The 12,024-nt window shown below is 41.4% G+C and overlaps 1 protein-coding gene across 1 annotated transcript in view; it reads right to left on the bottom strand.

The window, feature by feature from the left end:
- Window positions 1-12,024, bottom strand: part of LOC115223959 (ras-related and estrogen-regulated growth inhibitor) — a 74,768-nt gene that overhangs the window by 7,372 nt on the left and 55,372 nt on the right. The gene's annotated exons all lie outside the window — the stretch shown is intronic.

Raw genomic sequence — 12,024 nt, 5'->3', positions numbered from 1 at the left:
TTGGTGGGTTGGGGGGGGGGGGTTCAAGATGGGGGGGGGGTAGGTAATTTTTTTTTTTTAAGAGTTGAGGAATGGAGGAAATATAAATAAATAAAGAAAGAAAAAATACAAGGAAAACAGAAGAGATTAACAGGATGGCACCATGGAGGGAAGCCGGCAATTTAATTTGTTCCGACACAGGTAAACTTATGTTGGTAAAAGTACTAGCAGGGAGAGAGAGAGGAGAAGAGAAGAAAGGAAGAAGAGAAAATAAAAATGGGGGAGAGAAGAAGAAGAAGAAGAAAGAAGGAAGAAATAATTGGAATAAAAATAAACAAGAACAAAGGTAAAAAAGGAGGAGGTAAAGAAGAAAAAAATACAGAAGGAAAAGAAGGAAAAAGAAAATAGGAAGAGACACAGAAGAAGAAAAATTAAGAGAGAGGCAACTAAAAGACTTACAAAGAATCCTTGTTTTGGGGAAAACCGACTTAGCTTTTATGTAAAAGAATTTAGGTTCAGGTGAAAAGTTTTTGGTTTAGGTTAACAGTTTTTGGCATAGATTACCAAATTAGACTTAGGTTAACATAATTCTGTCTGTATTAACATAATTCCAATCAGATCAACAGAAATAGGCTTAGATTAACCCTTTTGTTACCGTATTTTGTTTAAATACATTGCCTTGTTTCAATCAGTTTTTAAAATGAAGAATTTAGTAAAATAAATTTGTTATTATTAAGTTGGTGTTTTGAACATAAATTAATATGGAATTTTGATGGAAGGCTTTGATTTAACCCTTTAGTATTTATAACAGAAAGTTTGTACCAAAGAACCAATTGGCAGTCTCAGGTTGATATCAAAAGGGTTAACAGAATTTGGGGTTAGATTAACAGAGTTTGATTAGCATAAACTGAATATCACTTAGACAAGACATTTTTCAAAGTAAAAAAAAATAAATTATTAAACGAAATAAACTATAGACAATTTAAAGTCAAATTTAATTCAAAATGGTAGAAAAATAAATTTTATCTAGCTGGGGTAATAGTTTGGGTTGGTTGGCCACAGGGTCACAGTGGAGACTGACTGAGACACTGCTTTGAAGTTTGCTTATGACACACCCATGAACCAGACAGTTGTGTTTAAACTGGGCAACAACAGTGTATACTCCACTAAAGGTACCCAGGGATTTTGCAGTGGTATTAAACGGGATGACAACACCAACAGATTCCACCAAAGGTACCCCAGGACCAAGTAGTGGTACTACACTGAATGACAACAGAGCTAACTCTGTTAAAGACAGCCAAAGACCAAGCAGTGATGTTAAACTAGAGTATAGTAGAGTGGATTCTAGTAAAGGCACCCCAGGAACTTCAGGTGTTGTTAAACAGAGCAACAGATTGTCTACTGCCCAAGAACAGGAATAGAGACTCTGATGGGCTTCCATATAATTTCTGTCAACTAAATTTCTCTTCCAGTATTTTGGTTAACCAGTGATGATTAAAGAAGACATTTGGGATCTTTACCTTTTGATCGACAGATTTTAAAAAATAATTTTTTGTAACTAAACACTTTCAAACTTCGGACACTGATAGAATGTGTCATATAAAATATCTTTTACTCTTAGCATTTTTGAGAAAAACTTATATTTACGAAGTAATTTCATGTCAAAGTTCTCGTATTTCGGTAATTTCAACCAATCAATGACGTGTATTCAGCTGAATAAAATTAGTGGTGCTGTTTGTCAACAAGAACTTCCAGCGGTGTATATTAAATACCAGTTACATACTGGGGTTTATGTAATCGACTTAATCCCTTTGTCTGTCTTTGTTTGTCCCCTCTATGTTTAGCCCCTTGTGGGCAATAAAGAAATAAGAAACGTTTGGATGCCGGGCGAAATATTAAGTGGTATTTCGTCTGTCTTTACGTTCTGAGTTCAAATTCCGCTGAGGTCGACTTTGCCTTTTATCCTTTCGGGGTCGATAAATTAAGTACCAGTTGTGTACTGGGGGGGGGGGGGGGACAATCTAATCGACTGGTCCCTACAACAAAATTTCGGGCCTTGTGCCTAGAGTAGAAAAGAATATGGAAGGGTATGATTTGAAGCGACTTAGCTGTTATTTCTGGCGTGCTGAGCAATCTTGTTGGCCAGAGTCTCAGAAGGTAATCTGTAGAAGTAGAATGGTTGTGTACAAGATATTGGATTACCAGCTCTTGCAATACCCAAGTTCAAATCTGATTCAAGTATTTCAGTCTCTTTCAGAATAGGACACTTTCATTCTACATGCATGTCATTGCTGTTTAGCCCCAGGTCGGCTCTGTATGAGCAGATGTATGATCAAAGGAATACAGCTATAATATCTGTTACACTTCCATTCATATTTAGGATGTATGAGGATAAACCAGAAATTAATGCAATTTCTCTTTGCATTACTCTTTGACTCAGCCATGGGTGTACAAGGGCTGAGTCAAGAAGAATGCAAATAAAAATTACATAACTTCCTGATTACTTTATCCCAGAGTGCAAAGTTTGTTGATTGGATTTGAACTCAGACCATTTTCCCTGGTGCTCTGATGATTCTACCAATTCATCACCTAACTAGTCTCCTTTTTTTCTTTCTTCTCAGGGTATAGAATACCTTGGATTACATCACTCCAAATATCTGTCCTTTTCTTTTTTAAGAACATAATGGTGATGTTTTAACCTTTTAGCATTCAGGTTACTCAGCCAAATGCAATGCTTATTATTTACTTCACATTGTTTTGAATTAATCATGTATTATCTCAAAGCTTCAAAATTTTGATGATATGATTGTTTATTTTTAGAATGACATTGTAGGGTTGGTGTGAGAGGCTGGATCTGGTAGGTTAAACCCTTTAACCTTTAATCCAACCATCGAATGAAACCGTTGCCAGTGCTGCTGGACTGGCTCCTGTGCATGTGGCACATAAAAAGCACCATTTGAGTGTGGCCGCTGCCAGTACCGCCTGACTGGCCCTCGTGCTGGTGGCATGTACAAGCACCCACTACACTCTCGGAGTGGTTGGCGTTAGAAAGGGCATCCAGCCATAGAAACTCTGCCAGATCAGATTGGAGTCTGGTGTAGCCATGTGGTTCACCAGACCTCAGTCAAATCGTCCAACCCATGCTAGCATGGAAAGCGGATGTTAAACGACAATAATGATGATAATGATATCTGGCCCAGATATTCTCCCCTTTTATGTTAAAACTAACCAGATCCAGCCTCTCACACCTACCCTACAATGTCATTCTAAAAACAAACAAACACACTGTTAAAAATCTTGAAGTTACAAAATAATGTATACTTACTTCAAAACAATGTGAATAAATAAGCAATATATTTGACAGAGTAATATGAGTACTAAAGAGTTAAAAAAACAGGTTTGCAGTGGTAGTAGAAAACATTTGCCCAAGGTGCCATGGGACTGAAACCAGAACCATGTGGTTGGGAAGCAAACTTCTTACCACACAGCTACACCTGTGCTTATTTCAAACATATATATTCCATTATTTTCCCCCATATAACTTTGAAGTTGAATTTGGCCCCAACATATCTGTTTCAGTTAATTATCTTTTCAGTCCAACCCAATAAGATGTTTAACTAAATATTACTTTCTAATTTTGGTACAAAACCAGCAATTTCAAGAGAGGAAATAATATCGACCCCAGTGCTTGACTGGTACTTTATATTACTAACCCCAAGGCGAGCTGGCAGAAATGTTAGCACACCGGGCAAAATGCTTAGCGGTATTTCATCTGCCGCTACGTTCTGAGTTCAAATTCCGCCGAGATCGACTTTGCCTTTCATCCTTTCAGGTCGATTAAATAAGTACCAGTTACGCACTGGGGTCAATATAATCGACTCAATCCGTTTGTCTGTCCTTGTTTACCCTTTCTGAGTTTAGCCCCTTGTGGGTAGTAAAGAAATAGATACTTTATTTTACTAATCCCAAAAGGATGAAAGGCAAAGCCAGCCTCAGTGGAATTTTAACTCAGGACATAAAAATGGATGAAAAGCTGTTACGCATTTGACCCAGCTTGCCACCTCATGTGTAACCCTTTATTATTCATATTATTTTGTCAGAAGTACTGCTTATTTATTCACATTTATTCAGGCGTAGGAGTGGCTGTGGTAAGTAGCTTGCTTACCAACCACATGGTTCTGGGTTCAGTCCCACTGCGTGGCACCTTGGGCAAGTGTCTTCTACTATAGCCTCGGGCAGACCAAAGCCTTGTGAGTGGATTTGGTAGACGGAAACTGAAAGAAGCCCGTTGTATATATGTATATATATAACTAATGTAGGATAAGATTTTTTCGAAACATATATATATATATATATTATTATTAATATATATATATATATATTCATACATTGATAACTTGATTCGTCTTACCCATCTCTCTCACTATGAAAATTTAACCTTTTAGGCTACTTTCAAGCCTTCGCCATAACTTGATTATCTTTCCTATCTCTCTCTCTACGAAATTTAACCTTAGGCTACCTCAAGCCGTAATCCCATCTTTCCCCATCTTTCCGCCATCGGCGGTGCGCCCGCCCCCCCACCCCCACCACAATACCAGTATACCCTGTTCTCACCATCTACACCGGATACGCCCTACTCATCTACACCGGATACGCCCTACTCCCTCCTCCTCCCCCACTACCCCTTCTCCTCATATGCTTTCACTGTGAAAAGACAAGCTGCTAGCGCCATAGCTCATCAACTGCCCACCGATCTTACGCTTCCTCCTGACACTGCCTCAATTCGACCATCCCCTTTTAGTACCCTCCCGCCTCGTAATATCCTACGTTTTTATTTCTTACGAACCTACACCAACCCTTCCTGCCATCGTTCCTCCTTACCCCAACCTTCCCCACTGGTTGCTCCCCTATATTACCCGCACCCTCTATCTTCCCTCTCTTTCACTGGTGTGAACCTTTCTCAACTGGACCCCCCCCTCCCCAACTCAACTCTAGAATATCTGTATTTCTTTCCTCTACCTAATTACGTTACTCAGTGACGATAACGAATGTCCACTGCTAACACCAGCTCCTGCCCACGGCGTGGTCAGGTGGAAGAGAGATCAAAAGAAAAATACCACGAAAACTATCACCACCACAACAACCCTCCTCTTCTCAGGCGCCGAATCCCCCCCGTCCCCCCACATCTCCTTCCCAGTTTTCAGAGTTGGCACTATCAATGTTGGTACATTGACAGGCAAGTCTAGTGAGATTGTAGAGATGCTAGAGAGAAGACAGGTTGATGTATGCTGCATACAAGAGGTAAGATGGAGAGATGCTTCGGCTAGGGTCCTCACGGGCAAGGCACTTAGGTACAAACTCTACTGGCAAGGTAACGCGGAAGGTGTAGGGGGTGTAGGCATTCTCCTTGCGAGGAGGAATGGGTGGATAAGGTCATAGAGGTTGTCAGGGTTTGTGATAGAGTGCTTAAGCTCAGGTTGGTCCTACAGAGTGGCACAGCTATGATTATCTCAGCCTATGCCCCACAAGCGGGACTACCAAATGATCAGAAGGACAACTTTTATGATACCCTTCTGCAGGCTACTTCAAAGACTAGTAACAAGGACCTCATCTTTGTAGGTGGAGATTTTAATGGGCATGTTGGGCGGGAATCGGGTATCTTCACTGGGGTACATGGTGGCTATGGTATTGGCACCAGAAATGATGAGGGAACTAGACTGCTGGAATTCTGTGATGCATGTAACCTTTCAATCTGCAACACTAACTTCAAGAAGCCAGTCTGCCACCTTATAACTTATCAGTCAGGAGACTCCGCTAGCCAAATAGACTTCATCCTCACCAGACAACGGGATGCAGGGTTGCTCTTGAATACAAAGACCCTCCCGGGTGAAGAATGTATCCCTCAGCATAGACTAATCATCAGTGACTTTAAGCTTGAGGCCAGAAGGACTCCAAGAAACAAACCAATCCAGAAAAGAAGGATTTGGAGGCTAAAGACCCTTCGCATGGTCAGAAATTTAGGGACATACTCATCAAGAAATTTGATGAGAGGGAGGAGGAGCTTCAGACGTCAGACATAGAAGGTAGCTGGGAATTCCTACGGGACAGCTTGCTGAGTGCCACAGACCAAGTCTGTGGATGGTGCAAAGTCCCTTCCAGACCTAGAATTACGTGGTGGTGGAATAGTGCAGTAGATAAAGCCATCTGTGAAAAGAGACGGGCCTGGAAAGCCTGGAAGGATGGGGGCAGCAGGGAACTGTACCAGATAGCCAAAAGGGAGGCTGGGCGGCAGGTATACTGCCAAAGATGTAGCAGAAAAGAAGAAGTTTGCCAATGTCCAGCGTCGCGAGGATCAAAGAGCTGAAGTATTTCGGATTGCCAGACAGTGTGTCAGAGAAAATAGCGATGTTATAGGAGAGAAATGTGTCCGCATGGATGATGGGGCACTTGCTTTTACTACTAGTGAAAAGAAAGAGGCTTGGAGAAGCCATTATGAAAGACTGCTGAATGAGGAGAATGAATGGGAGGAGGAGAGCCTGCCAAATGTTGACCCAGTAGAGGGACCAGCTACCCGAAGAGACAGCTCCCTTGTAGATAAGGCAATTAAGGATATGAAACCAGGCAAATCCCCTGGCCTATCAGGAATCACTGCTGAGATGCTTAAAACAGCTGGCTATGTGGGCTATGCCATAGTCACCCGCATTGTAAACCAGGTAGTTCACAATGGAGTCATACCCAATGACTGGTGCAGCAGCACCATAGTCAACTGCTACAAGGGTAAGGGTGATGCTCTAGATAGAAATAACTACAGAGGTATCAAACTGTTGGACCAGGTGATGAAGGTCTCAGAGAAGGTCATAACCAATCTCATTAGGGAGAGAATTTGTTTAGATGAATGCAGTTCGGTTTTGTACCAGGTAGAAGCACCACTGATGCTATATTCCTGGTCCGACAACTGCAGGAGAAGTACCTAGCTAAAGATAAACCCCTCTACATAGCTTTGTGTAGACTTGGAGAAAGCCTTGACAGGGTTCCCCGTTCCCTTATCTGGTGGTCGATGCGGAAACTGGAGATTGAAGAATGGCTAATAAGGGCTGTACAGGCTCTATACAGAGAGGCTGTCAGCAAGGTTAGGATTGGCAACGAATATAGTGAAGAATTCTGGGTAGAAAATTCCGGGTAGAAGTAGGTGTGCACCAGGGCTCAGCCCTCAGTCCCCTTTTATTCATCATAGTCCTTCAGGCAATAACAGAGGAATTCAAAACGGGATGCCCCTGGGAGCTCCTCTATGCCGATGACCTAGCTCTCATAGCAGAATCACTACCGGAACTAGAAGAGAAATTTCGGGTGTGGAAGCAAGGGTTGGAATCAAAGGGCCTTAGAATAAATGTAGCAAAGACCAAAGTATTAGTAAGCAGCAAGAGGTACTCAGCACCCCCCCCCCAGGTAGGTGGCCCTGCTCAACCTGTAGGAAAGGTACAGGTAGAAACTCCATAAGATGCACCCAATGTAAGTTATGGACACATAAGAGGTGCAGCAACGTTAAAGGAAAATTAACAGATAAGATAGCTTTCATGTGCGGCAGATGCACAGGACAATAGACACAACAGACACTCAGAAAACAGATTCCATCACACTCCAGGGAGAGAAACTAGAAGTAGTTGATAGTTTCCGCTACCTGGGTGACCAAGTTAGTAGCGGAGGTGGATGCACAGAGAGTATCACCACTAGAATACGAATAGCCTGGGCAAAGTTCAGAAAGCTCCTACCCCTACTGGCAACAAAAGGTCTCTCCCTCAGAGCAAAAGGTAGATTGTATGATGCATGTGTGCGAACTGCCATGCTTCACGGTAATGAAACATGGGCTGTGACTGCAGAAGACATGCGTAGACTTGAAAGAAATGAAGCTAGCATGATCCGCTGGATGTGTAGTGTCAGTGTGCACGCAAGACAGAGTGTAAGCATCCTGAGAGAAATGCTGGATATAAGAAGCATCAGATGTGGTGTGCAAGAGCGACGCTTGCGATGGTATGGTCATGTGCTGCGGATGGATGAAGAGAGATGTGTGAAGAAGTGCCACTCCCAAACAGTTGAAGGTATCAGGGGGAGAGGTAGACCCAGGAAGACATGGGATGAGGTAGTCAAGCATGACCTCAGAGCATGGGCCTCACTGAGGCAATGGCGAAGGACCGAGATCTCTGGAGATATGCTGTGACTACAAAGACCCAGGCTGCTTTCTGCAGCAATTCCACATACCCCCTACCCATTCTAAGTACCCCGGATCCCCAAAGTACCCCGATCCCCAAAGTACCCCGGACCTCGTTGCCCCCGTGCCGCTGACACGTTAAAATGCTCGAACCGATCGTGACGATGCCGGACCCTCCGGCCCCTGTGCAGGTGGCACGTAAAAAGCACCCAATCCACTCACGGAGTGGTTGGCGTTAGGAAGGGCATCCAGCCATAGAAACTCTGCCAGATTCAGACTGGAGCCTGGAGCGGCCCCTGGCTTCCCAGACCCGGTCGAACCGTCCAACCCGTGCTAGCGCGGAAAGCGGACGTTAAATGATGATGATGATGATGATGATGATGATATGTATGTGTGTGTGTATATGTTTGTGTGTGTCTGTGCTTGTCCCCCCCAACATCGCTTGACAACCGATGCTGGTGTGTTTATGTCCCCGTAACTTAGCGGTTCGGCAAAAGAGACCGATAGAATAAGTACTAGGGTCGATTTGCTCGACTAAAGGCGGTGCTCCAGCATGGCCACAGTCAAATGACTGAAGTAAAAAAGTAGAGAAAAAAAAGAGAATTGTTTAGAGTTAATCATGCATTATTTCAAAGCTTAGAGACTTTGATGGGGTAACTGTTAATTTTTAGAATGATACTGTAGGTTTAGTGTAAGATGCCAGATCTGGTTAGTTTGAACATAAAACAAATGGAATATTTTGGCTGGATTTAGCCAGTTTAAATGCTAAAAGGTTAAGTAAACATTAAAAGGCAGACAGCTTGTAAAGTTCACCTTGTGTTAGGTTATTACAATTCCAACAAGGGAGAAAGAATTTCTTTCATCAATTAGTATAATATTTCTAACAGGTGAAGCAACTCTTTTGAGCCTCCCATGCTAGTTAATAATAAATTAATATTAATTGTGTCATAGAAAATAAATAAATCACCAGCCTCTACAATCGACTTCATCCACACACAACTTTCATGGACACATACACACGTCAGCAATTTTCATCAATTTATAACATTAATAATAACCTAACAAAGTGTTAATTACTAGGAAAAAAAAAATTATTATTAACAATAATATATCTCAGAGCGAGTTATAAATAGTAGCTACAACACATCGTGACGTTAGCCATATTTAAATGGCAAATATACGTCACAATGTGTTGTAGCTACTGTTTATAACTCGCTCTGAGATTTATTATTGCTTGTTTACACTTTTTCGATATCAGTGTCTATCGATACTGGAAAAAGTATAAGTGTTTGTGAAGGGAACCTACTTCTCATCGACAACTGTGATTGTCACATGCCGATGACGGGTTAATACCTAGAAACTCGAGTCCGTGTGTATCATAAGTTGAAGACAGGAAGGATGGCTTCCCTTTGCAAATGCTGATAGGGCACAGAAAGTGTGTCTATAGCCAGCTGGAGGAGGTGTCCTCCTGGGGCTACAAACTACAGTAGCATCCACCCTTAGGGGTTAGCCATATTTAAATGGCAAATATATGCCACAAAATTATTTTTTTAAAATAAATTATTATATATTGTGGTGTCTAAATAAGAAAGAGGCAGAGGCATGGCTGTGTGGTAAGAAGCTTGCTTCCCAACCATATGGCTTTGGATTCAGTCCCACTGTGTGGCACCTTAGGAAAATGTCTTCTGCTATAGCCTTGAGTTGACCAAAGGCATGTGAGCAAATTAGCTTGATGGAAACTGAAAGAAGCCCATTGTGTATGTATGTATGTGTGTATATATATATATATATACACACACACACACACACATATATATATATATTTATAGCTGAAATTTACAGAAAGACAAAAGATGAAGACAGGTGTATAAAGCAACAAACAGGTTGCTTATACACCTGTCTTCATTATATTTAATTTGCAATATATTATTACTTACTTTTATTAAGCCTTTGGCATTAAATCTGGCCATGTCTGACTCAAATATTCTACCTGTTTTATGTTCAAATTGACCACATCCAACCTCTCACATCAACCCTACAAAGCCGTTACAAAAATATATAAACAGGTCATCAAAATCTTGAAACTACAAGATAAAAGGTAAATGGGTAAAAACCCCCTTTCAGTCATGAACGACCATAGGATCACACCTAGAAATTTTCCATCTGAGGCACAAATCTGAGCAAGATTGTTTATGGAAGACCAGCAGTTGTCCCTGCATACCAGTCTCCCTACTCCATACCACCAATGTTATCCAAGGGAAAGGCAAAGGCCGATACAGCTTGGCACCTGTGATGTTGCAACGCATTCCTACAGCTGAGTGAACTGGATAAATGTGAAAATAAAGTGCCTTGCCCAAGAACACAACTTACAGCCTGGTCCAGGAATCGAACTCACTACCTCATGATTGTGAGCCCAATGCTCTAACTACTTAGCCATGTGTTTTTAAGTTACAAGATAATGTATGATTAATTCAAAACGCTGTGAATAAATAAGCATTACTCTTTTACTTGTTTCAGTCATTTGACTGCGGCCATGCTGGAGTACCACCTTTAGTCGAGCAAATCAACCCCGGGACTTATTCTTTGTAAGCCCAGTACTTATTCTATCCGTCTCTTTTGCCGAACCGCCAAGTGACGGGGACGTAAATACACCAGCATCGGTTGTCAAGCAATGCTAGGGGGACAAACATATACACACACATACATATATATATATATATATATACATATAAATATATATATATATATATATATATATATACATATAAATATATATATATATATATATATATATATATATATATATATATATATATATATATATATATACATATATACGACAGGCTTCTTTCAGTTTCTGTCTACCAAATCCACTCACAAGGCTTTGTCGGTCCGAGGCTATAGCAGAAGACACTTGCCCAAGATGCCACACAGTGGGACTGAACCCGGAACCATGTGGTTGGTAAGCAAGCTACTTACCGCACAGCCACTCCTGCGCCTATATACATTTAACAAAAAAAAAATCTGAATGTTAAAGGTCCACAGTTTTGTGTATTGGTGCTTTTATTCTTTTACTGAAAGTCTCACAAGAGTGATTTAAATATGGCCATAGGTATGGTTGCATGGTTAAAAAGTATTCTTTACATCCCTGTGGTTCCAAGGTCAGTCTCACTGTGTAGAAACTCAGGCAGGTATCTTGTATCATAGCCTTGAGTTGACACTAATGCCTTGTAATTGAAATTTAGTCGACAGAAATTATGCAGAAGTCTGTTATATATTTCTTTATTGCCTACAGGGGGCTAAACACAGAAGGAACAAACAAGGACAGACAAAGGGATTAAGTCGATTAGATCGACCCCAATGCGTAACTGGTACTTATTTAATCGACCCCAAAAGAATGAAAGGCAAAGTCTACCTCGGCAGAATTTGAACTCAGAAAGTAACAGCAGACGAAATACCTATTTCTTTACTACTCACAAGGGGCTAAACACAGAGAGGACAATCAAGGACAGACAATTGGATTAAGTCGATTACATCAACCCCAGTGCATAACTGGTACTTAATTTATCGACCCCGAAAGGATGAAAGGCAAAGTCGACCTTGGTGGAATTTGAACTCAGAAAGTAATGGCAGACGAAATACCGCTAAGTATTTCACCCGGCATGCTAATGATTCTGCCAGCTCGCCGCCCTGCAGAAATCTGTTATATGCTTGCTTGTATACATGCATGCATACATAACTGGCAAGTGTCTTTTGCTATAGTGCTCCATTTGATCTGATCAATATAATGGCCAGCTTGTGAAATTAATGTGCAAGTGGCTGAGCATTCCACAGACACA

Source organism: Octopus sinensis, linkage group LG24 (genome assembly GCF_006345805.1).
Source record: "Octopus sinensis linkage group LG24, ASM634580v1, whole genome shotgun sequence".
In the NCBI taxonomy this organism is placed as follows: domain Eukaryota; kingdom Metazoa; phylum Mollusca; class Cephalopoda; order Octopoda; family Octopodidae; genus Octopus; species Octopus sinensis.
The sequence above is the reverse complement of the archived record's forward strand: the minus strand, read 5'-3'. Positions and strand labels throughout refer to the sequence as shown.